Source organism: Nomascus leucogenys, chromosome 4, assembly GCF_006542625.1.
Source record: "Nomascus leucogenys isolate Asia chromosome 4, Asia_NLE_v1, whole genome shotgun sequence".
Taxonomy (NCBI): Eukaryota; Metazoa; Chordata; class Mammalia; order Primates; family Hylobatidae; genus Nomascus; species Nomascus leucogenys.
Genome location: NC_044384.1, coordinates 78,240,341 through 78,265,023, shown reverse-complemented (window position 1 = coordinate 78,265,023; position 24,683 = coordinate 78,240,341). Strand labels below are relative to the sequence as shown.

Genomic DNA, 24,683 nt, shown 5'->3' with positions numbered 1-24,683 from the left:
ATCTACTCGGGAGGCTGAGGCAGGGGAGTCACTTGAACCAGGGAGTCGGAGGTTGCAGTGAACCGAGATTGTGCCACTGTAGTCCAGACTGGCAACAGAGCAAGACCTCGTCTCAAAAAAAAAAGAAAAAAGGAAAAGTAATCAGAGCACATTCACAGAAGGGATTTGGGGGAGAAGACACCATAGATAAAAGGTTTAGTTAAATTTAGGCAAAATAGAATCAACATCTTCATCTTCAAAATATCCTTGGTACTTGAAGATAGGTGCCTACCAAGGCTGGTAGAGATGATACAGTCAACCCACAATAGGGGACCACAGTCTGAACATCCCTGTCATTCTCTGAAAAGAGAGAAGCTCCCAGGCACTCTGCCTTTACAGTGAGCCAGGAACTTAAGGACTTAGCTTCTCTCCAGACTCCACTTTTCCTATCCTAATTTACATTTTAGGACTTGGTCCTTATGATCAAATCTTCCGGCAGCCATGACACACCTTGGCTGTATAACTTAAAAGTAGAAAGTGCTGACTCAAGATAGTATTGAAGTAATCATAGAGATGCAATAAAATGAGTGAGAAATGTTCACACAATAATAAGACCTTACATTTTAGATAGCACTTAGATTCCAGGCAGCATTCCAAGTGTTTCACACATTTTAACACCTTTAGTATTCACAACTATCCCAAGAGGTAAGCAGGCATTGTCATTACAGAAGAGAAAACCACACTAGCGAGCATTTACATCCCTCCTCCAAGGCCATCTAATGAATAAGTGGCCAATTCAGGAAGTGAACTCAGCATGGCTTCCAAGATAGTACTCAACTTCTGAGATATGACTAGTGACAGAAGGCTAAGGCTTAATAAACATTAACAAATTAAATTATGGAATAATTGCATTTTAGCAATATCAGACTCTGGACAACAACATTCTCTTGTTGACTACGATCCATCATGTAATTTTGTACCAGAATCCTCCCAATTTCTAACAAAAAGACCCTGGGAGTCAGCCAACATACTTTATACCCCTTTTACTAATCAATTCTGATTGATCCTAGAGATAAAATTAGCTCTAGAAACTCTTGCACAACTTTCAAGTCCTCACCCCAATGCCTCTGGCTAGATTTTTGTTGGCTGGATGACTTCACACAAGGGGGTGCCCACACCAAATGTTGAACCCAGAGATAGAGTATTTCATAGGTATTTCTGCTATTGTGGGATCATTCTAATGTCTACAATCCTACCTCAAGCTAAACCTAGAAGATGATTCAAACCTTGCTCCTCTAGGGAACACAAGGTAAGTGACGTGTGAACGTTGCTTTGTGCTGCACTTGGCCAGCCTCTGGACTCTAGCTTTATTAAGAGAAGATGACAGTTGCCAAAAAAGTAACTTGTTGCTAAAAATTTACCAAAGTTGGTTAGTTAAGATTGGGTTCAAGTAGCAATGATCAACTTAAGTTACTCTGAGCATGAACAAAGTGTTTTATTTATTTGAATATAAATTAAAAATATGAAGATATGGATTCTCAAATACAGGAATATAGACTGACCCCAGGAAAAAGGATAGACCCTGGAAATGGAAAACTGCCAGGGGCTCTGGGACCACTTTTTCTCCATGCTTGTTTTCTCTGGACAGACAGGCTTAAAAAGTACAAACACACACACACACACACACACACACACAGAGTGGTAAAATACATATAACATAATATTTATTATTCTAACCACGGTAAGTACAATGCAGCGGTATTAAATATATCCACAATATTATATAATCATTCTCATTGTTTCAGAGGCGCAGACTGCAGAGCCGCCAGACCTGGGACCTCTGCTCCTGGGAGGGCGGTTGCAGCTGCACCTCTGAGAGCTCTCACCCTGCCAACACGGAAGAGGCGGGGCTCCCGCTTGTCCCCTGCTCCCTTGGCTCCCTGGAGCCTGCAGCCCCCGGGGTGCCTCCGAGATGGGAACGGGCGCTGACAGCGGAGAGAAGCCAGGCAGTGGGAGCAGGCACTTCTGAGCCTGTGGGAGGCAGAGGGGTCTTCCTGGGCCCCCAAGAACACAGAGACTCCTGATTCCGCGAGCCGTGGCAGGGCGGCTGCAGGAGCACCCAGGGAGGGCGGGGCTCCTGCCTGCTCCGTGGAGCGTTATAGCCCCGGCCAGAGCCTCTCCGCGGCATCCTGTGTCTTGGTAGCGGCGGCTCCAGATGGGCAGCTGTTGCCATCACTATTACCTATACCTAAAACTTTTTCATCATCTCCAGCATGAACTCTGTACCCATTAAACAACTCCTCATACTCCTCTCCCTCCCAGATCCTGGTAACCTCTATTCTACGATCTCTATGAATTTCTCTACTTTGGGCATGTCACAAAAGTGGATTCATACAACATGTGTATATTATTTTGCATCTGACTTATTACATTTAGCATGACGTCATCAAGGTCCATTAATATTGTAGCATATATCAAAATTTAACTTTTTTTGTGGCTGAATAATATTCTACTGTATATATACACCATATTTTGTTTTTCCATTCATCTGTTGATGGACATTTGTGTTGTTTTCACCTTTGGCTATTGTGAATAGTGTTGCTATGAATGTTAGTACACAAATATGTTTGAGGCCTTACTTTCAACTGTTTGAGGCATATGTCTAGGAGTGAAGCTGCTGAATTACATGGTAGTTCTATGTTTAGCTTTTTGAGGAACTGCCAAACTGTTTTCCACAGTGGTTGCACTCTTTTACTTTCCTTCCAGCAAAGCACAAGCATTCCCTTTTCACTCCACATCCTTGTCAATAACTGTTATTTGTCCCCTTTAAAAGAATTATAGCCATTCTAGTAAATGTAAAATGATATTTCATTGTGGTTTTGGTTTGCATTTCCCTAATGACTCGTAATATTGAACATTTTTTATGTGCTTATTGGCCATTTGTGCAGATAGGCTTTTGAATTACAGCTGTAAATTTTTGCATTTCTGCCATTCAAATGACTCACTCAGAAAGATACTTAAATTTCTTAGTCACAACTCCAAATTCCTGAGTGACTACACCACTCTAAATGCAGCAGCCAGGTGCCCACTCCTGGCCCAGTCAGTTATGGCAAGTTCTGTGGCCCAAATACTATATCAAATAGTACCTCCTGGTGTCCCTTTGGGTGGAACAGAAGTGGGCAAGGGAAAGAAATTAGCAGGAAAGGAATTACTTTTATCTGGAAATACCAGAAACTGACAACATTTCTCTTTTATTTATTTTATTTTACTTGGATTAGGATAAAACCACTGAACACATGCACACGTATGTTTATTGCAGCACTATTCACAATAGCAAAGACTTGGAACCAACCCAAATGTCCATCCATGATAGACTGGATTAAGAAAATGTGGCACATATACACCATGGAATACTATGCAGCCATAAAAAAGGATGAGTTCATGTCCTTTGTAGGGACATGGATGAGGCTGGAAACCATCATTCTCAGCAAACTATCACAAAGACAAAAAACCAAACACTGCATGTTCTCACTCAAAGGTGGGAATTGAACAATGAGTTCAATATACTTCTTAAATATATATATATATATATATATATATTTATTATACTTTAAGTTCTAGGGTACATGTGCACAATGTGCAGGTTTGTGGCATATGTATACATGTGCCATGTTGGTGTGCTGCACCAATTAACTCGTCATTTACATTAGGTATATCTCCTAATGCTATCCCTCCCCCTCCCCCCACCCCACAACAGGCCCCTGGGTGTGATGTTCCTCTTCCTGTGTCCAAGTTTTCCTACAAATATATTTCTATTGGAAAATACCCAAATAATGAAATATGTACTATTAATTTAGTATAACTTTAGATTCTAAATTATGATGAGTTTGTCTACAAGTATTTATCCTATTACATTTACCTAATTATTTTATTTTTTAATCATTTACTTAGATTATTCATAAAAATTGTGATTGTGAGTATTAAGGTGTGGGACCACCATTGCAAAATTATAACTGAGACAGGAAAAAAAGATTTGACCTAACTAATTCCATGTTCCTTCTAACCTCCAAGCTGTCTGTTCATTCCTGGGCATAGGCTGAACTAACTTTGGGAAGAACATAGTTTATAGTTTAGCTTTGAGACAACGACAATAACAGTCCTTTCCCAAAACAAACCTTACTGCCTGTGGACTTCACTGCCTAAAGCCAAAAGATTAGAAGTTATGGTAACCTTACTAAATTCAAGATGCAGTTATTTTTATTAAATAAATATGAATGTCTTATTTATTAAGGATCCCACAAGCAAAGATCATTCTGTCTTGGGCTGGGTTTATAGTTTTGTAACCCTTATGCCACATTTTGATACGTTACAGTATTTGGAAGGGATAAGTATGAAATTTCTTGATGACAAATTGCAAACAAAAATGTGTGCTGGCAATTAAGACATTTCTAATATTACTTTACCAATAATTTTAAAGCTAGCTTGTCTATTAAAGCTTTTACTTAAGTTATGTAAACTTGAATAAGCATTTGACTAGTCTTTTCTTTTTGCTAATAAAGTAATTTGGCTATTTTCTGAAGCCAATTAATTAGAGCTCTTTAATATATTTTCAGTAGTGAAACATTGTGTACACAACACATCAATATATAGAAGTATTAGGCATGCCAATAGAAGTACATCTTATAGATTTATGAAAAACTTTTTTTTCCTATCTTAGACTTTCAGATTCTTAACCTGTTTCACAACCCTAGGCAGTTTTCAGCTAAATAGCCTTAAAATTGCATATTAAAGGAAACAACTCAGGTGAAAATGAAACAGAAAAATTTACATCATAAGGTACAGAGAGGAAACGTTTGGTAGCGCTTAAGGGAGATTAAAGATGGATGCCAAATCAAACATAAAATTATAGAAATCTATCATAGGATTGTATAAGGAGACCAATTTTATTTAGATAGGGACTACGTATCTTTTAAATGCACCTCTGAGCTCTGGGCAGAGCCCATATTGAATCCCAGGTCTCCAAAATGGAAAATTATTATGAGATTATACCCTGCGATGCTTTTATGATGCACTCAAATTTTTTTTTTACAAAGACATTTCTAAGTTTCTAGATCACACTCTTCCTTAAAAACCCAATAGTAACCTCTGTTGCGGTAACTATTTTTGTCCAAAATAAAAGGTAACACAATACAAAAGTAAGCAGTTCAACAGCTGAGACACACTTGTCTGTTTACATTCTTGGTGTTACATAAGGAAAAACAGGTTTCTCCCCTAAAGGGAGTCTGGTGCCTTCTTCATTTTCTTTAAGAAACCCCAGGATATTATAAACTATTTGAGGTCTCCCATGCAGCAGAGGGTGCCAGAGAAAGGAGAGACAGCCAAAGTAAATGAAGAAAACAGAATTCAGTCAACTGAGAAGAAAAAAACTTGTACTCAAAAAAAAAGTTCCTAGAAGGAAAACAAAAATAAAAACATGAGGGCCTTTTAAATACAAACATACACATATGCACACACACATCCTTTTTTTTTAGGGGAATTTAGCCACTTCAGAGGACTTATTCCCCATAAGTTGGAATTTCCTTCAGGTTTGATCACGTCAGATAGAGTTAATCAACCTTAATGGGAAAAAGACTAGAACAACTACAAGAGCAGAAACAAACAACAACAACAACAAAAAGTTAAGCCAAACAAATGATTGCACAACTTATATGATTACTGAGCGCTCTAATGATAAGGATTGTTAACTTTAGCCAACTTGTAACTTTAGCCAAGACAAAACCTCAATTTAGCTACTTACCTAGGGATGAGTCTCAGGCTGAAGAAGGCTCTCTACCATCCTAGAAGCAGGCAAAAAAAACCTCATCTTCCTTGTTGGAAGTGAGCTCAAACTCCATAAAGGAGTTACCCACCTTCCATCATCATGGAAGTAGAAAAACTTGTCTTTCTTGTTGGAAGCAAGTAAAACTCCAATAAGAGAGGGAGTTGTATAGCAAAATAAACTTTAGATCTAAACAAAATTTGAGGAGATTAGGGATTCTCTGAAGGGGTTTCTCTCAGACTTCAGCAAACTGTTCTGTTGGTTTGAGTCATAAAGTTAGCTCATGCTGGTATCAGGCACTGATAGGAGATTTGTCAAAAGTCAGGGGCACCTCCACTCAGAATCCCTTCGTGGTTACCAAAATGTGAACCCTGAAAATTTGAGACAGGTCTCAGTTAATTTAGAAATTTTATTTTGCCAAGGATGCACATGTGTAACAGCTTCAGGAGGACCTGACAACATGTGCCCAAGGTGGTCAGAGCATAGTTTAATTTTATACATTTTAGGGAGACATGAGACATTAATCAACATATGTAAAATAAACACTGATTATGTCTGGAAAGGTGGGACAACTCAAAGTTGGGAGAGGACTTCCAGGTCACAGGTATATGAAACAAATGGTTGCATTCTTTTGAGTTTCTGATGAGTCTCTCCAAAGGAGGCAATCAGATACGCATTTATCTCAGTGACCAGAGGGGTGACTTTGAATAGAATGGGAGGCAGGTTTGCTCTAAGCAATTCCCAGCTTGACTTTTCCCTTTTGCTTAATGATTTGAGGGGCCGAAGATATTTTTCTTTCTTACCATGATGGGTGCTGGAATCTTGACCATCTCAGGTTGCAGAAGCATAGGGTCTCCTCAGTTAAGTAATTTATTCATCGATATTTCTTCTCATTCAATAATTAAGTCCCCAATTCTGGCTAATGCCAGATACTATGATTGATCTTGGGGATGCAAAGATGAATAGAACAGTCCAACAACTGATGATCTCATAGGGGAGACTGGAGATATAAACAGATAATTTAATATAGAATACCATTACTGGTTATATACCCAAAGGAAATGTAATTAGTATGTTAAAGAGTTATCTGTATTCCCATAATCATTACAGCATTATTCAAAATAGCAAAGATATGGAATCAAACTAAGTACCCATCAATGAATGATGTATAAAGAAAATGTGGTATGTTTTGTACACGCGGAATACTATATAGCCTTAAAAAGAAGGAAATTCTGTCATTTGAGACAACGTGGATTAACCTGGAGGACATGATGTTGAGTAAAATAATCCAGGCTCAGAAAGACAAATGCTTCAGGTCCTCACTTGCAGGTGGAATGTTAAAAAGTTATTAGATGTGGGGGGTAGAATGGTGGCTACCAGAGGCTGCAGGTAGGGGCAGCAGAATGGGGAGATATTGGTAAGAGAAGAGAAAGTTTCAGTGCAGCAGAAAAAAACAAGTCATTGACATCCATTTTACATCCTAATGACTATTGTTAATAATTTATTGTATATTTCAGAATTGCTAAGGGAGTAAATTTCAAATGTTTTTACCACAAAAATAAGTATGTATGGTGATTGATATGTTAACTAGCTTGATTAAATCCTTCCACGTTTTATATCCTTTTAATTGCCAAAAGGCAATTGAATGCCAAAAAGGCCATTATAACATATATAATGTTATATTATATTATAACATTGCATTTTATACCATAGATATACATAATTGTAAACTCAATACAATTTCTTTAAAAATAAGGTACAAAACCACTGAAGTACCATAAAAAATGCACCTTTTGCATGACTCTAAGGTTCTACTAAAATCATACCAGTCCTTGACAAGAAGCCTCCTGAGTCCCTGGATGTGAGGTAGGTGAAGAGGGAGGGTTGAGGATGGATGGATGTATCTTAGATCCTTCATACGGACTGTAAAACAATTTTTTGCAAACCTAGCTGTCAGCCTCTGTTTGCTGCCTGGGAGATATTTGAGATGTTTCCAATGGCTGCTGAAGGTATCTGCCATTTCTTCTTTGGTCTTACCTGTGAATAACTGAGGGTCAATCTTGCACTGGTGCAATTAAAATTCACCCATCAATTTCTACAAACACTTTAGGAGACCTGCTATGTATCTCTGTGTGTTTACTTCACAGAAGGTTCACAGATAATACCATCTGACTTACTTGAGAATGGAATATAATAGTGACAATTTATTTCCTTTTTTTCAAAGAGAAGGGGAAAAATTATTAAATATAGAATAAATTAATGGGCTACTAAGGGAAATTTGGCCAAGTGTTTCACAGATCATTTGGCAAAATATCAAAATGAACTTAAGAAAAAGTTTTGGTGATTAATACCCCAAAACTAAATTTCAGCAAAATAAAAAGTATAGAAACCAAACTGTGGGGCACTGGGGAGAGAGTGTGTTAGAACACTCAAGACCTTTGTCTTTTTGCCTTTGAAAGGATATAAAAGGGGCAATAAATTAAGGAAAGACTTTTGCTGTTGTTGCCTGATATGGTTTGGATCTGTGTCCCCGCCCAAATCTCATGTCAAAATGTAATCTCCAGTGTTGGAGGTGGAGCCTGGTGGGAGGTGATCGGATCATGGGGGTGGATTTCCTCCTTGGTGCCGTTCTCATGATAGTGAGTGAGTCCTCATGAGATGCGGTTGTTTAAAAGTGTGTGCCACATCCCCCCTTTCTGCCTTCTTCCTGCTCTGGCCATGTGAGGGGTTTGCTTTCCCTTTGACTTTCACCATGATTCTAAGTTTCATGAGGCCTCAACAGAAGCCCAGTCAATGTCAGAATCATGTTTTCTGTACAGCCTGTGGAATAGTGAGCCAATTAAATCACTTTTTCTTATAAATTACCCAGTCTCAGGTATTTCCATGTAGCAGTGTAAGATTGGACTAATATATTGCCTGAGACACGAATATTTGGGAATTGAAGAAACCAAGCAAAGAGGGAGAGAGAGAGAGAGAGAGAGACAGAGAGAGGAGAGAGCTGTGAAGGTATGATTACTGTGAAAAAAGTGGAAACAAATTTCATTTCAGAGACGAAGAAGATGTCTCCTGTAGCCTAGGTGGACACAGGAGTATTGAGACAAGTTATTTAAGTCAGAGTGAGTGGAGGCTCAAGTACATTTGCAAGCTGTGTGGGCTTTGGATGGTCTTTTGTCATTTCTGTTTCTCAATTTTTTCAAATATGAAATGAGAATTTTACTCCTTGGGATGTAATTTGGTCTATAAGTTGCTCAGTACATTGCCAAGTACTTAGCATGCACCTAGTAAATGGCAGTTATTATTAGTGTAAATATTTTAAATTTATTTAACAAATATGTGTTGTACACCTACAATGCACCAGGTAGTGTTTTAGGATCTGACACTCGGGAGTAGAAGTGTTGTCTTCTTAGACAAAGCTCATTCTCTATAATCTCTTTATGTTGATTTTGCTTGAAATCTTAGCTGTGTGGCTGAAAAAGACAAGAACAGACTTGGACATGTAGATGTAGGAGTGAGAGAGAAGCAACAATTACATCTCCTTACTCTTTGCCCATTCCATACAGGAGATGATAGACAACTTGGACCACTATACCACATTTATGATATATTCACCAGGGCATCTCAAAAACTCCAGAAAATCCTTGATTTTCTCAGGGCCATCAACTGGTACCAAGCCTTCTGTGATGGTTAACTTTATGCATCAACTTGACTGGGCTATGGTATGCCCAGAGAGCTGGTAAAGATTATTTCTGGGTGTGTCCATAAGCATGTTTCCAGAAGAGATTTGGAATCAGTAGACTGCATAAAGAAGAGTCATCCTCACTGATGTAGGTGGGTATCATGCAATCCATTTAGGACAGAAATGATCAAAGAGGCAGAGGCAGAGTGAATTCTCTCTACTTGAGCTGGGACATTTCTCTTCTCCTGCCCTTGGGCATTGGAACTCCTGGTTCTCAGGCCTTTGGAGTCAGACAGAGAATTACACCATTGGCTTCTCGGACTTGGGCTGAGTTACACCACTGGCTTTTCCCCCAACTTGCAAATGGCATATTGTGAAACTTCTCAGTCCCCATAATCCTGTGAGCCAGTTCCTTTAATCTGTGTGTGTGTGTGTGTGTCTGTGTGTGTGTGTGTGAGAGAGAGACAGAAACACATACACCCACAGAGAGATTATAATTGGGTTGCCATATAGCACATGGCAATATACTCACAATCCACAAAAATTTGAACAAATGCTGAGACTGAGATGGAGGAGAATTTTTATCACCCGTCTTTCCCTAGTTACCTTAAACTTAGAAATTATGTTGGGGTTTTCCAGAAAAGAGAATATATAATTCACACACACATACAAACACTCACACACTGAGGAAGGTTAGGCATTAATTCAAAATCCTTCTCTGCCCCCATCCCACACACACTTTCAGCTATTTTATGGATCAAAAGCTTAATTTTAGGGTATATGGAAACTTTTAAAGTTCAGCCCATTATTTCAGATTACTGTAAGTGCTTGCCACCACCTCCTCCAACACACAGCTATTTGTTCTTTGCCTCTCTCCTTGTCTTAATACTCAACACAAAGTATGGGTATAGATGTGTGTATGTGTGTGTGTGAATTATATAATTTGTTTTCTGGAAAACCCTAATATACCTTCTAAATCCAAGGTAACTAAGGAAAGATGGATGAAAAAATCTCCTCTGTCTCAGTCTCAGCCCTTGTTCAAATTTTTGTGGATTGTGAATGGATTGCATGTGCTCTAGACTATAAAGGCTGACATTATATGGAGGAGTTTAATGTTGAAATAAATCTGCAACAAGTGATATGACATATATTTTAAAGTGTGTATGTTGTTAGGGTCCCTCAGAAATTATCCCAGTTGCCCATTTCTTTACTAGCTCTGCTTTGCACATTGGCCAGGTGAATCCAATATCCAAATGCTCAAACAATTGAGATTATAAGCATTCCAGGAAGAATGTAAAAATGAATAGAGTCCCTGAGTTTATTGTGTCAAATAATGTCTCTTTATAATAATGGAAACCAAATGAATGAAAGAAACAAAATATGCCTTTAAGAACATTTAAAGCTATAGAAATAGCAGCTGGTGAAAACAGCATAAGGGATGGGGGAAGGGGTAGAGGTAAGTCTATTAGTAAGAAACAGCTGCATTATCAATTTATTATAATAGTGTAGTGTTATTAGTTTGCATTCCTACCATATAGTGCATAGGATGATTTGGGTAGCTAGAGAAAATCTGGAGTGTGGGACACTGTGGACCATGATGGAATGCACTTTAGATAACAAGAGGACAGGGAAAGATTTCTGAGAAAAAAAGCAGGAGAAAGGGACAGGATGGTTTTTTCAGAACATGAAAGGGAACATAACAAAGAAAAATAAAGTATTTTAAATTTTTGACTAGTGCCAGTCCTCTCAGTTCACTGAACACCTTTCTATCTATACCTATATTTAACTTTGTCTTGAGTATTAAGACAACGAGAGTGGCAAAGAACAAATAGCTATGTGTTGGAGTGGGCGGTGGCAAGCACTTACAGTAATCTGGGACAATTGGGCTGAACTTTATTTTTAAAGGTTTCTAGATATCCTAAAATTAAACTCTTGGTTTATAAAATAGCTGTAGGTGTGTGGGGGGGTGTGGACAGAGAAGAGTCTTGAATTAATGCCTGACCTGCATTTTTTCCTCCTGTTGCGACTCAGTACAGCAGGGATTAACATCCAGGTTTTGGAATTAGACCTTGCTTTGGATTCTGGCTCTTCTGTTTTAAGTCTGAGTTAATACATCTTAGAATGGACAATAAGAGAATCTTTTTTAGAGTTACAATGATGACTAAAAGAGATAACACATACAAAGTGTTTCTCTCACAGTGCCTATAACATGGTAATGGTCAATAAATGGTACACATTATCGTTTATTGTTATTATCTGTCAGGGTTGTTAGGGGGATTGGGATCAGGTGATAAAGGAGGACTTCCACTTTAAAGTTAACGCAGGTGGATATATGAGAGACCTACTGCTTCTTAGATGGCAACCAAATCAACTCAGGAATTGAATCCCCCCTCCCTCGCCCCACTACAAACCAAGTTTAGAACCTATTCTGACGTATCCAGCCCAAATGATGGAAAACCGAGAGGTGAGAACAGATCTTGGGTACCTCTGTTTACTGTAAATAGCTTGCACTGTTTAAAAGAGGTAAAATTGCATGAGGAGGGTAGATTCCTTTGCAGTGTGTTAGGAAGGAAGGAAGTCTGGGCATGGGCAGGTTTGGAACGTTATGACTATGAGTGGCCTATGAGTAACTAGTTTGATGTATGAGTTGGAGACTACAGCTGACTTTAGATAGAGGCTCATGGAATTGAGCTACGAGGGGGAACTTTTAAGTATATATACAAGATATATGGCAGAATGAGCCAGAAGCCAAATGTTCTAACCTAATCTCTATGTCACATAGTTACCACATGGGAAGTTTTCTTTGTTGAGCAAATCTGGCCATCAAGATGTCTTTGCTGGAGGCCCCCTATGCAAGGGTGATGAAAAGTAACTGGAAACATGATCAGAATAAATAGAGTTTGAGTTGTGGCTTACACCCATCCTAACTTCCACCTCCAGGGCTTCTCAGGGCAGGCCAAAGGGCATAAAATGAAAGCTTTCACTGATTCAGGGCACTCTATTTTATGGGGATATATGGCAGAAGGAAATGAATAAATCTTAAGGATCAGGAAATGCTTGGGTTTCCAAGTTGATCCTTGTGACTGACATCAGTGGAAATGTACCCCAATTCAGGTTGGCCCATTTGGGGATCCCCAAATTATTCTCATTCATTACAGTCAAAGAAAAGAGTATTTATCACAGTACTTTTCTCATACACACCCCTTGCTTTTGTCTGATAAATTAATGAGAAGTCTTATATGCAGGTTGAAGCTTGGGAGATGTTAAGACACAGCTCTGGATGTTTGAGTTGAGATGGAACTTAACAACTATCCAGCTCTTTTAATTCTCCAGCATGCAAACAAAATGTAGTGGGACTTCTTGGCCTCCATAATCAAGTGAGTCAATTCCCATAATAAATCTTCTCTGATATATCTACATATATCCTGTTGGTTCTGTTTCTTTAGAGAACACTGACTAGTAAAGGGTACATCTGTCAAAATTTACAATATTAAAAAATAAAACTAATAATTCTAAACACTATATTTACTAAAAATAAATTAACATTTAATTAGTTAACATAAATTACATTTTTTTGTGATAACATATTTTATGGAAAATAACCATATTTTCCAAAAAAACCAAAGTGACAAGAATGGCATTGTTCCACATTTTTAAAATGTTTAACTTCATAGGAGATAGCTGTATTCTCACATCTGCTTCTACATTAATTTTGCTGTAATTTGCTATTATGAATGAAATGTATAAAGAAAATCCAGCCTCACATAAATATGCAGATGGAAAAAGAGTATTTTAATAGCTATCTGATATAATTATTTGATACTACATTAAAAGTCAAGAGGTAGCATTATGAAGGTTAGTTGCAATATGAAATATAAAAAAATACATTTTTCATATACTGTTATGTTAAAGTCTATTGATTTGTCTTTACTGTGAATATATATTTTATTCATGTATGCTTTCATAATATCCTGCTATGGTCATTTGAAAAATATTAATCCACTGATTTCTGCAGATCTTCCAAATGTTTATACATTTCGTTATGTCAAGAAATCTCTTTTGCTAATATCACCACCAATCTGAAAATGGAAGTCTTTAATTATTGGGTAACTTTCAAGCTTTTGGTACTGCATACAAGTTTTCTAACTTTTGCTTGTGTGCTCAATTTTATTATTGTCAACAAATTTCTCAGTTTTTTTCACTGAAATGCTGGGCTCAATGTGCTCTAGTATGAAACTGAAGGGTATATATGTATTTCTCAATTTGTCATAAAGAATATTAAAAATACAAATACTAAGGATTTAAGATGTAATGAAATTAATTATTTTTCGGCTCATTAAGAACCTTCCTAAGTGAATTTGACTTTTTAATATTGTGAGTGGGTAACAGTAAAAAAAAAAAAAAAAAAAAATACGACTACCAGCACAATTTGTTGTGGCTTCCTAAAACACCAGAGTTTTACCCAGATTTATTTTGCACCATGAAAAGTAGAGTTTGGAAAAGAACTCTATTTTCTTTAGCCTCCCCTCCTTATTACCCTTCTCAGCCTCTGGTAACTTCTATTTATATTCAATATACTCATTAATTCAAGTTTGGTTTTTCCAATTCATGAACACTTAATATCTTTCTATTTTTGGTGTCCTCTCTAATTTCTTTCATCAGTGGTTTATGCTTTTATTGTAGAGATCTCTCTCAACTCTTTGGTTAAGTTTATTCTCATGTATTTTAATTTTTGTAACTATCATAAATGGTATTAATTTCCTAATTTCTTTTTTAGATTATCTACTTTGGGTATATAAAGTGCTATGGATTTTTGTGTTTATTTTGTAGACTACAAGTTTATGGAATTTGTTTCTCAGTTCCATTTTTTTGGCAGTCTTTAGGGTTTTCTAAATATCAGAGTATATAATTTGTAAACAAGAACAGTGACTTCTTTTCCAATTTTCATGTCCTTTATTTCTTTTTTTTTTTTGCTTTTTTTTTTTTAAAAATCAACTTAGATTTAGTGGTACATGTGTAGGCTTGTTATATTTGTATATTACATGATGGTGAGGTTTGGGGTACAATTAATCTCATCGCCTAGGTACTGAGGGTACTGAACATAATACCCAACAGTTGCCAATAGTTTGTTTTTCAACCCTTGCCCCCCTCACTTCCTCTCCTCTCTAGCAGTCTGCAATATCTATTGTTGCTGTTTTTTATGTTCACAAGTATTCAATGCTTAGCTCCCACATATAAGCAAGAACGTGTGGTATTTGGTTTTTAGTTCCTGTGTTACTTTGCTTAGGATAATGGCCTCCAGCTGCATCCATGATGTTGCAAAGGACACGATTTTATTCTTTTTTATGGCTGCCTAGTATTCCGTGATGTGTATGTACCACATTTCCTTTATCTAATCCACCATTGATGGGTACTTAGGTTGATTTCATGTATTTTCCATTGTGAATAGTATCACAATGAACATATAAGTTCATGTGCTTTTTTCACAGAATGATTCATTCCCCTGTGGGCATATATCAGTAGTTCTGTTTCAAGTTATTTGAGAAATCTCCAAACTGTTTTCTACAGTGGCTGAAGTAATTTACATTCCCACAAACAGGGTATACATGCTCCCTTTTCTATGCAGCCTTGCCAGCATCAGTTGTTTTTTGACTTTTTAATAATAGTCATTCTGACTGTTGTGGGATGGTATCTCATTGTGGTTTTGATTTGCATTTCTTTGATGATTATTGATGTCAAGCATTTATTCATATGTTTATTGGCCACTTATTTTGAGAGTGTCTGTTCATGTATTTTGCCCATTTTTTAATTGGATTCCTTTTTGCTTGTTGAATTTATTAAGTTCCTTATAGATTCTGGGTATTAGACCCTTGTCAGATGCATAGTTTATGAATATTTTCTCCCATATGCAGGTTGTCTGTTTACTCTGTTGATAGTTTCTTTTGCTGTGCAGAATCTCTTTAGTTTAGTTCTTAGTTGTCAATTTTTTTTCTGTTGCAATCTTTTTTGAGTGCTTAGTTATAAATTATTCTCCAAGGTCAATGTCCAGAATGGTGTTTCTATATTGTTTGTTAGGATTATTATAGTTTTAGGTTTGACATTTAAGTCTTTGATTCACCTTGAGTTAATTTTTGTATATGGTGAAAGTAGGGGTCCAGTTTCATTCTTCTGCATATAGCTAGCTAGCTATCCTAGCACCATTTTTTGAATGGGGAGTCCTTGCTCCATTGCTTTTGTGGTCAACTTTGTGAAAGATCAGAGGGTGTGTGGCTTTATTTCTGGGTTCTCTATTTTGTTGCATTGGTCTGTGTTTCTGTGTTTGTATCAATATCATGTTTTGGTTACTGTAGCCTTATATTATAAAGTCAAGTAACTTGATGCCTCTGGCTTTGTTCTTTTTGCTTAAGATTGTTTTAGCTATTTGGGCTCTTTTTTGATTCCATATACATTTTAGAATGATTTTTTCTAGTTATGTGAAAAATGATATTGGCAGGTTGATAGGAAGCATTAAATATGTAGATTGCTTAGAATAGTGTGGCCATTTTAATAATATTTATTCTTTCAATCTATGAGCATGGAATGTTTTTCCATTTGTTTGTATAATCTGTAATTTCTTCCAACAGTGTTTAATAGTTATTCTTGCAGAGATCATTCACCTCTTTAGTTATATGTGTTCCTAGGTTTTATTTTGTGGCTACTGTAAATGGGATTGCATTCTTTATTTGGCTTTAGGCTTGAATGTTATTGGTGTATAAAAATACTATTGATTTTTCACATTGATTTTGTATCACATGGCTTTACTGAAGAGGCTTATCTGTTCAAGGAAACTTTTAGAAGAGACTTTTTAGGATTTCCTAGGTACAGGAATTTTATCATCAGTGAAAAGATATAGTTTGACATCTTTTCCTATTCAGATGCCTTTTATTTCTTTCTCTTGCCTGATTGCTCTGGCCAGCACTCATAGTACTATGTTGTATAGAAGGTGAAAGTAAGCGTTCTTATCTTTCTGTTTCTCAAGAGAATTGTTTCGACGCCCATTCACTATGACATTTGCTGTGGGTTTTTCATAGATGGCTCTTGTTATTTTGATGTATGTTCCTTTGATGCCTAGTTTGTTGAGTGTTTTTATTATGTATGAATGAAGTATGTTATCAAAAGCTTTTTCTGCAAATATTGAGATGATCATACGGCTTTGGTTTTAATTCTGTGTATGTGATGAGCCACATTTATTGATTTGTGTATGCTGAACCAAACTTGCATCCCAGGAATAAAGCCTACTTGGTCATGGTGAATTAACTTTTTGATGTGCTGCTAGATTTGGTGTGCTAATATTTTGTTGAGGACTTTTGTGTCTATGTTCATCAGAGATATTGGCTCATAATGTTATTTTTTCAATGTGTCTTTGCTTGGTTTTGCTATTAGGGTGATGCTGGTTTCATAGAATGAGTTAGACAGGATTTCTTTTTCCTTGTTATTTTGAAATAGTTTCAGTAGAATTGGTACCAGCTCTTCTTTGTACATCTGATACAATTCTCTTGTGAATCCATCTGGTCTAGAAATTTTTTTGGTTTGTAAGTTTTTTTTTAACTACTGATTCAATTTTAGGTCCTGATATTGGTTTATTCAAGGTTTTAATTTCTCCCTGACTCAATCTTGGGCAATTGTCCATTTCCAGAAATGTATCAATTTCCTCTAGATTTTCTAGTTTGTATGCATAGATGTGTTCATAATAGTCTCCAAGTGATCTTTTATATTTCTGTTGGATTGATTCTAATATCCCCTTTGTCATTTCTGATTGTGTTTATTTGGATCTCTCTCTTTTTTTCCCTTGTTAATCTAGTTAGTAGTCTATCAATCTTGTTTATACTTTCAAACAACCAATTTTTTTGTTTCACTGATTCTCTGTACAGATTTTTGGGTCTTAGTTTTGTTAAGTTCTGCTCCAATTTTAGTTATTTATTTTCTTTTGCTAACTCTGGCATTAGTTTTGTGTGTGTTTTTCTAGTTCCACTAGATGTTGTATTGGGTTGTTAACTTTAGATCTTTCAAACTTTTTGAGGTAGGCATTTAGCACTGTAAGCTTTCTTCTTAACAGTTATTTTGCTGTATCCCAGAGATTTTGGTATGTTGTGTCTCTGTTTTCGTTTATTTCAAAGAACTTATTTCTGCCTCAGTTTTGTTGTTTACCCAAAAGTAATTCAGGAGAAGGTTGTTTAGTTTCCATGTAATCGTATGTTTTTTGGAGATATTCTTGGTATTGCTTTATATTTTTATTCCACTTTGGTTCAAGGCAATGGTTGATATAATTTTTACTTTTTTTGAATTTATTGATACTTGCTTTATGGCTGAGCATGAGGTCAATCTTGGAGTATATTTTTTGTGCAAATGAGAAGAATGTGTTTTCCGTGGTTGATGGGTGGTGATATGGTTTGGGTGCTTGCCCCCTTCAAATGTCATGTTTAAATGTTATTCCCAATGTTAGAATTTGGGCATTGTACAAGATGATTGGATCCTGAGAACAAATTCTGGTGAAAGGAAAATAAATCTTGGGGCCCCCAAATCACTAAGCTAAGAAGAAAAGTCAAGCTGGGAACTGATTAGAGCCAACCTGCCTTCCATTCTATTCAAGGTCACCACTCTGCTCACTGAGATAAATGCGTATCTGATTGCCTCCTTTGGAGAGGCTAATCAGAGACTCAAAAAAATGCAACCATTTGTCTCTGATCTACCTATGACCTGGAAGCCCCCTCACCACTTCGAGTCTTCCCGCATTTGCTTTGAGTCGTCTCTCCTTTCCAGACAGAATCAATGTTCATCTTGCATATGTTGATTGATGTCTCATGTCTCCCTAGAATGTATAAAACCAAACTGTGCTCTGACCACCTTGGGTACATGTTGTCAGGACCTCCTGAGGCTATGTCATGGATGTGCATCCTCAACCTTGGCAAAATAAACTTCCTAATAAACTGAGACCGGTCTCCGATTTTGGGGATTCACAGTTTCTAAATCAAGCCCTTTCTGCTTTAATACTTGGTACTTCTGAAATAGTAGCAATTTGTCCTAGCTGAAATATAGTAATGAAATTTAAAAACATTTTTTTAAAAGGAGCTCAGTTGTTAAAAGTCAGCTTAATTAAAGGCTAACATCCAAGACAAGTGTGTGTGTGCCTATGTTTGTATTTAAACGGTCTTAATGTTTTGTTTATATTATCTCTCCTTGGACCTTGTCTTTTTTGGAGCAAAAGTTCTTTTTCTTCTCAGTTGACTTAATTCTGTTTTCTTCATTAATAGCTATTGCAACAGAGGCTACTCCAGGGATTTTTAAGAAAGAGGGTACTTCAGACACTTAGAAATGTCTTTGTTTAAAAAAAAAATTTTTTTAAGTGCATTGTAAAAACATCACACGGTCTAATCTCAAAATAATTCTCCCATTTTGGAGATCCAGGATTCAGTGTGGGCTCTGCCCAGAGCTCAGAGATCCAGTTAAAAGATAGGTAGTCTCCATCTAAATAAAATTGTTCTCCTTATACAATTATATGATAGATTTCTATAATTTTATGTTTGACTTGGCACCCATCTTTAATCTTTCTCTAACACCACCAGACTTTTTCTCTGTGTATCTTATGATGTAAATTTTGCTATTTAATTTTTGCCTGAGTTGTTTCCTTTAATATGCAAATTTAAGGCTATTTAGCTGACAACTGCCTAGGCTTCTGAACCAGGTTATCAAGAATCTGAAAGCTTAAGATAGGAAAACAAGTCTTTATGAATCTATAAGATGAACTTTCTATCAGCATACATCTATGTATTTATGTGTTGTGTGCACAATGATTCACTACTGAAAATATCTAAAAGAGCTCTAATTAAATGGCTTAAAGAAAAATAAAAGTGATTAAATCAAATACTTTATTAAAAAAGCAAAGACTATTCAAATGTACTTTCAAGTTTACACGACTTAAGTAAAATTTTTAATAAATAAGCTAGCTTTAAAACTATTGGTAAAGTAATATTATAAACGTATTAAGAATTGCCAGCATACATTTTTGTTTGCAATTATTAAGGAATTTCATACTTATCCCTGCCAAATACTGTAAGGTGTCAAAATTTAGCATAGTGGTTACAAAACTATAAACCTAGCCCAAGACAGAATAATCTTCGCTTGTATAATCTTTAATAAATAAGACATTCATATTAGTTTAATAAAAATAGAACTATAAACTAAGTTCCTCCCAAAGTCCAGGAATGAATAAGGACAGCTTGGAGGTTAGAAGCAAGATGGAGTCACTTAGGTCTTATCTTTTCCATTGTCTCAGTTAGAATTTTGCTGTGGTGAGCTTCAAACTTTAAATGATGACTATCACAGTTTTTATAAATAATCTAGATAAATGAATAAAATAAAATAATTAGATAAATGTAATGGGATAAATACAAATATGTCAGAATTTAGAATCTAAAGTTATATTAAATTAAATAATAAATATTTTATTATTTGGGTATTTTCCAATAAAAATAAAAAAACATTCTTTTTAAAAAAATTTTCTTTTTAAAAAGGTGAACAATTTTTATCTCATTTAAAACTTATTTAAAGGTTATGTATAAAACAAGGTAAAAGGAACCAGGAAATATGAGAGATTTAAGAAAGTTATAGAAGCAAAGAGGTATCTTTTGGTAAGAACACTTAAAGAGAAATAATTTTATATGAGAAAGAATCTTGTATGGTAAACGTAGACCTAAAATAAAATGACTAGTTGTTTTTCACAATAGAAGGATTTATAAAAAACAAAACAAAACAAAACAAAAACTTTTGGGGATTCAGCCCGGGTACTCATGTGAGCTGCTGCTCCTGTGGTTCGTGAGATTGCCTGGGTCTAGAGTGTGGAGCTCTTCCGTGACAGCGAGGACATCACCATGCCTAAAGCATCAAAGGGGAAAAAGTGCAGGACCAGAAAAAAAAGTAATCCATCCATTTAGTGGAAAAGCAGCTCAAATTACAAGAGAGGCCCACAAACAAGGAAAACAGAAAACTGGAGAATGAAAAAGCATTGTGTCTCAACTTTATTTGTGAAAACCTGCAGTGGTTTCAAAATCATCTTGATCCCCCATAAAAGGGAGATTTAAAGAAAGATGCTTGTGAACTAATTGAAAGATACTAAAATCGATTCAGCAGTGCGCTGGAGCAGATTGAGTTACATAACAGTATCAGGGACAGGCAGGGGAGGTGGCACTGTTCCTGGGAGACTGTCATCAAGCAGATGATGGAGCGAGAGTGAGAGCAGTATGAAGGATATGGCCTTGAGATTCCAGACATTCTAAATGCAAGCAACCTGTAAACGTTTAGGGAACGCGACTTTAATCTGAAGAAATTGCCAAACACTAAAATAAGGAAAATTTGTGCTAATGATGCAATTCCCAAGAAGTGCAAGAGGAAAACTATTATAACCGTAGACCAAGATTTAGGGGAATTGGAACTAAACAATGAATCGAGTGACTCAGATGAGGAAATGACTGCAGTGGCCTAATTGTCTTCACTTGAATTGAAAAGAAATAATTTAAGAGCTTCAAATTATACTCATTGATTATGGTACATAATTGTCAAGATAAAATAATTTCATATTGACATTCATTTATATGATGAGAGTTTAATTTGCAGTTTCAAAAATGGTGTTATGATATTTATTTTAAAATGAAGGTTGCTTTTCATTAAGTTGCTAAAATAGATAAACATGATCTGCAAAAGCTGTTTAATCTTTTTCATCTGAATTTTGGGCCAGAAGGGAGCAATATAACTAAGGACAAAATATGTTTTGTTTTTCTTGTGTATTTATGATCACCTAATTTCACATTTTGTGAAATGGACAGTAATCTGTTTCCTAAAAGATTCCTGTGGGTACTTTTTAAACTGTGATAATAGCAAAATTGTCTTTCAGTAATATTGTCACACTAATCCTTCTTTTAAGCATGAAATCCATTTTCCTTTTTTACAAAATAAGGGAAAATATAAGAAATTTGTATACACTGGTGCATTATAGATTATTATTTATCATCTGAACCAGAGTTAAATGGTAAAAAAAAAAAAGTGATGATTTTTATGTTGATGTCTCACAATTAATTTACCTTTTAACAAAGGGGATAAAGAGTTTCAGTTTACTTCCTTTTTAATTGTATAATTTTTTTGCTTTTTTGTTGTGAAAAGTGATAGGTTTTATTTGTGGAGAGAGAACTAACGATCAGAGAACCAGTGATTTTAATTATGTTACTTTTTCTTCTAAGAGATAAATTAAATTGCCATATAATTCAGTATTTTCAGTATAATGAGAAGCATGAATGTTGTATAATTTTCTTCCTCAAAAAAACTCGTTAAATGCAAGTATCCTTAACATGTTTTTAAAGGAGCACAATGCAGGTGTATTTGAGTATTTTCCAGAAAATAATAAAAACATCAATACTGGATTAGGTTAACTGGGTGTCAACTAAGACTTGTTAACAGTTTACTTAAAGTATTATAACTTTTCTTCTGAAAATTACAAATAAAATTTATTTCTGCAAACAAAACCTTTTATATGATCCAGTTGTCTATAATTCAAGGGAAATAATAATGGTCTTTCTAGAGACTGGGTTTGATGTAAAGAAAAACTACTTATACACTAAAGAATTGATTAGAAAAATAAATTTCTTGAAGTTATTTATTTACTCTTAATAAATTTTAAGATATTTTAATTTTTTACCGCAAAGTTCAACTTTTATTGCATTTCACCAATTTTCATTTTCTTCTCCCTTCTTTTAAAAAGCACAAAATAATAACGCTCTCCTTCAACTTATTTTCAGCTCATATAAGATTTTTTCCCCTCAAGTTCTGTTTGTTGTGGCCTGAAGTTAACCATATTTTCTTAAAGATCTCAAGGAAATGTTTTCTTCCAGCATAATATTCTGTACACAGCAGAAGGTCTTTTGTTTTGCCTTTTGGTAACTGGTCTAATAGATATTACATTTTATCAAAATAATTCCTATGCCACTATTATTAAGTTTTGGTTTGCTTAGAAAAAAACTGAGATTAAAAAATTTTTTTAGGTTAGAGTTATTTTATTTGTGTGTATTTCCTGTATGTGCTTTTTTTTTTTTTGAGAAGGAGTCTCCCTCAGTCACCCAGGCTGGAATGCAATGGCAAGATCTTGGCTCACTGCAACATCTGCCTCCCAGTTTCAAGCGATTGTCCTGCCTCAACCTCCCAAGTAGCTGGGACTACAGGCATGGGCCACCACACCCAGCTAACTTTTGTATTTTTAGTAGAGATGTAGTTTCACCATATTGGCCAGGCTGGTCTCAAACTCCTGACCTCATGGTCCACCCACCTCGGCCTCCCAAAGCGCAGGGATTACAGGCATAAGCCAGTGTGGACAGCCTTCTATATGTGCTTTTAAAGTACTTGTGACATTAAGTTACAGGGCTTTGAATCCTGGGTCTAAAATTGACACCAAGTACTGCTAACTCTTGAACACTGACAGTGATTAAAGACTCATCTTCAGGCCCCATAAAAGATGCCAATCAAAATAAACTGCATTTCTGAGTCACAGGTTCAGAAATTAAAACTATTCAACTCCTCAAGTCCCAGGGACCGTCATGGAAGAGGTGGGAATGTGAGATTGTAAGGGCTAATTTTGAGAGATAAAATAAGTTCAGTTTCTCCATAAATTAATCATTAATGTGAAAGAGACATGGATTCAAGATCAGCATATGGGTCCCTGTGTCACATAAACAGGGTTTTCTTGAAGCAGTAAGTGACTCATAAATAAAGGTTGTAAAGGTCATAAAGGGCTCATAGAAGTTATATCTTATGGGCAAGATTAAAATTTTATAGATTGTTTATATGATTTTGAAAAACAAATTTAATTGGCTTTATGATGTTTTTATTAGGGCTTATTATTTGGAAAATTAAGTCTCCTCTCTAAAAGAATAAAGGTTTTCACCTTTTTTATGAAACCCTTGAGTTATCACTTTGGTCAAATGAATGACTTATTTTACAATGATCTATGATATCAAGTGTTTTAAACTTTTGATATTTGATGAACTTTCTAAAATCAGATTATAAATTGTTTTCTTCTGATTTAATTAATCCTTTGAGATATTAGGTTTCCTAAAGTCCAAAAATGAAATAATTTATTTGCCATAAAAATTATACAAGAAACATTGTCAATTATGAATTAGTGTTTGAGTTTTTAATGGTGTATTTGTATAAATATGTTATTGAAATGTGTTCCAAAATCATGGGAGACACATATAATTCTGCTATGACTTAGTATACATTATCAGCAATAATTATAATTATGTTAAATTGTTGTGTGCCACAAAGATAACAGATTTCCTTGTCAATTGTGTCTTTGACTATGGCTGCCCTAAAACCTTTTGTCATCCATGGATGATTTTTGTCTTGCTTTGATCTTCTTTAGAAGGTGATTTTATAATCAACTACAGAAATCCAACAGGTGTTCTTAAATGCAGGTTTCTGATAACTTTGGAGATTATAACATTAGAATAAAGGAAAAAACTTTCAGGACTCTCATGGAGAGCTGAAATGTTCATGAATATCAAGCAGAACAGGAGTTAACTGTGTGAACTTAACTAATAGAATACTAAAGCAACCTTTTTAACTTTGTTTTTCAGAGTCAAGAAAACTTTTAAGCTATTTACAGCTTTTATCAATTGAGTAAAGTACACTCCTATGAATAAAATTTGGAGCATATTTGTTTCTCTCTACCTGATTTCTCTAGAATTTGGAAACTATTTGTAAGAATTCTTAACTTATGACAATACAGTTATTTGCATAAGTGCAATAAGAATTTGTTTTCTTTTGTAACAGGACACAATTAGAGAAACTGGTTATTTTCCCAAGGCTTTGACTGGAATGGTATACTTTCCTTTAAGGAATCAAACTTAACTTATGGAGCCAATAAAAGCCCCTCGGAAAAACTGGCCTCATGTCTTTTTCTATACAGCCCTTGTACAGGGTTCTTGACCTGTGATGAGTAAAGAATATCATTTTCTGACAGACCCAGGAGCCCCAAGTATATCTTAGAACCTCATCTGGGGAGGATCACCCAACTCATAGGTATTTGGTGGCACAAATCCATGGCTGGTCTCAGCTTTAAAAAAGACTTATCTGAAGTTTCTTCTATGAAACAAAGTTCCATCAAAGCCAATTTAAAAGCCTATGTAA

General features: G+C 35.7%; 1 pseudogene; it reads left to right on the top strand.

The window, feature by feature from the left end:
• Positions 1-10,853: 10,853 nt before the first annotated feature.
• LOC100588322 lies at positions 10,854-20,991 on the top strand (annotated as a pseudogene).
• The last annotated feature ends 3,692 nt before the right edge of the window (positions 20,992-24,683 follow it).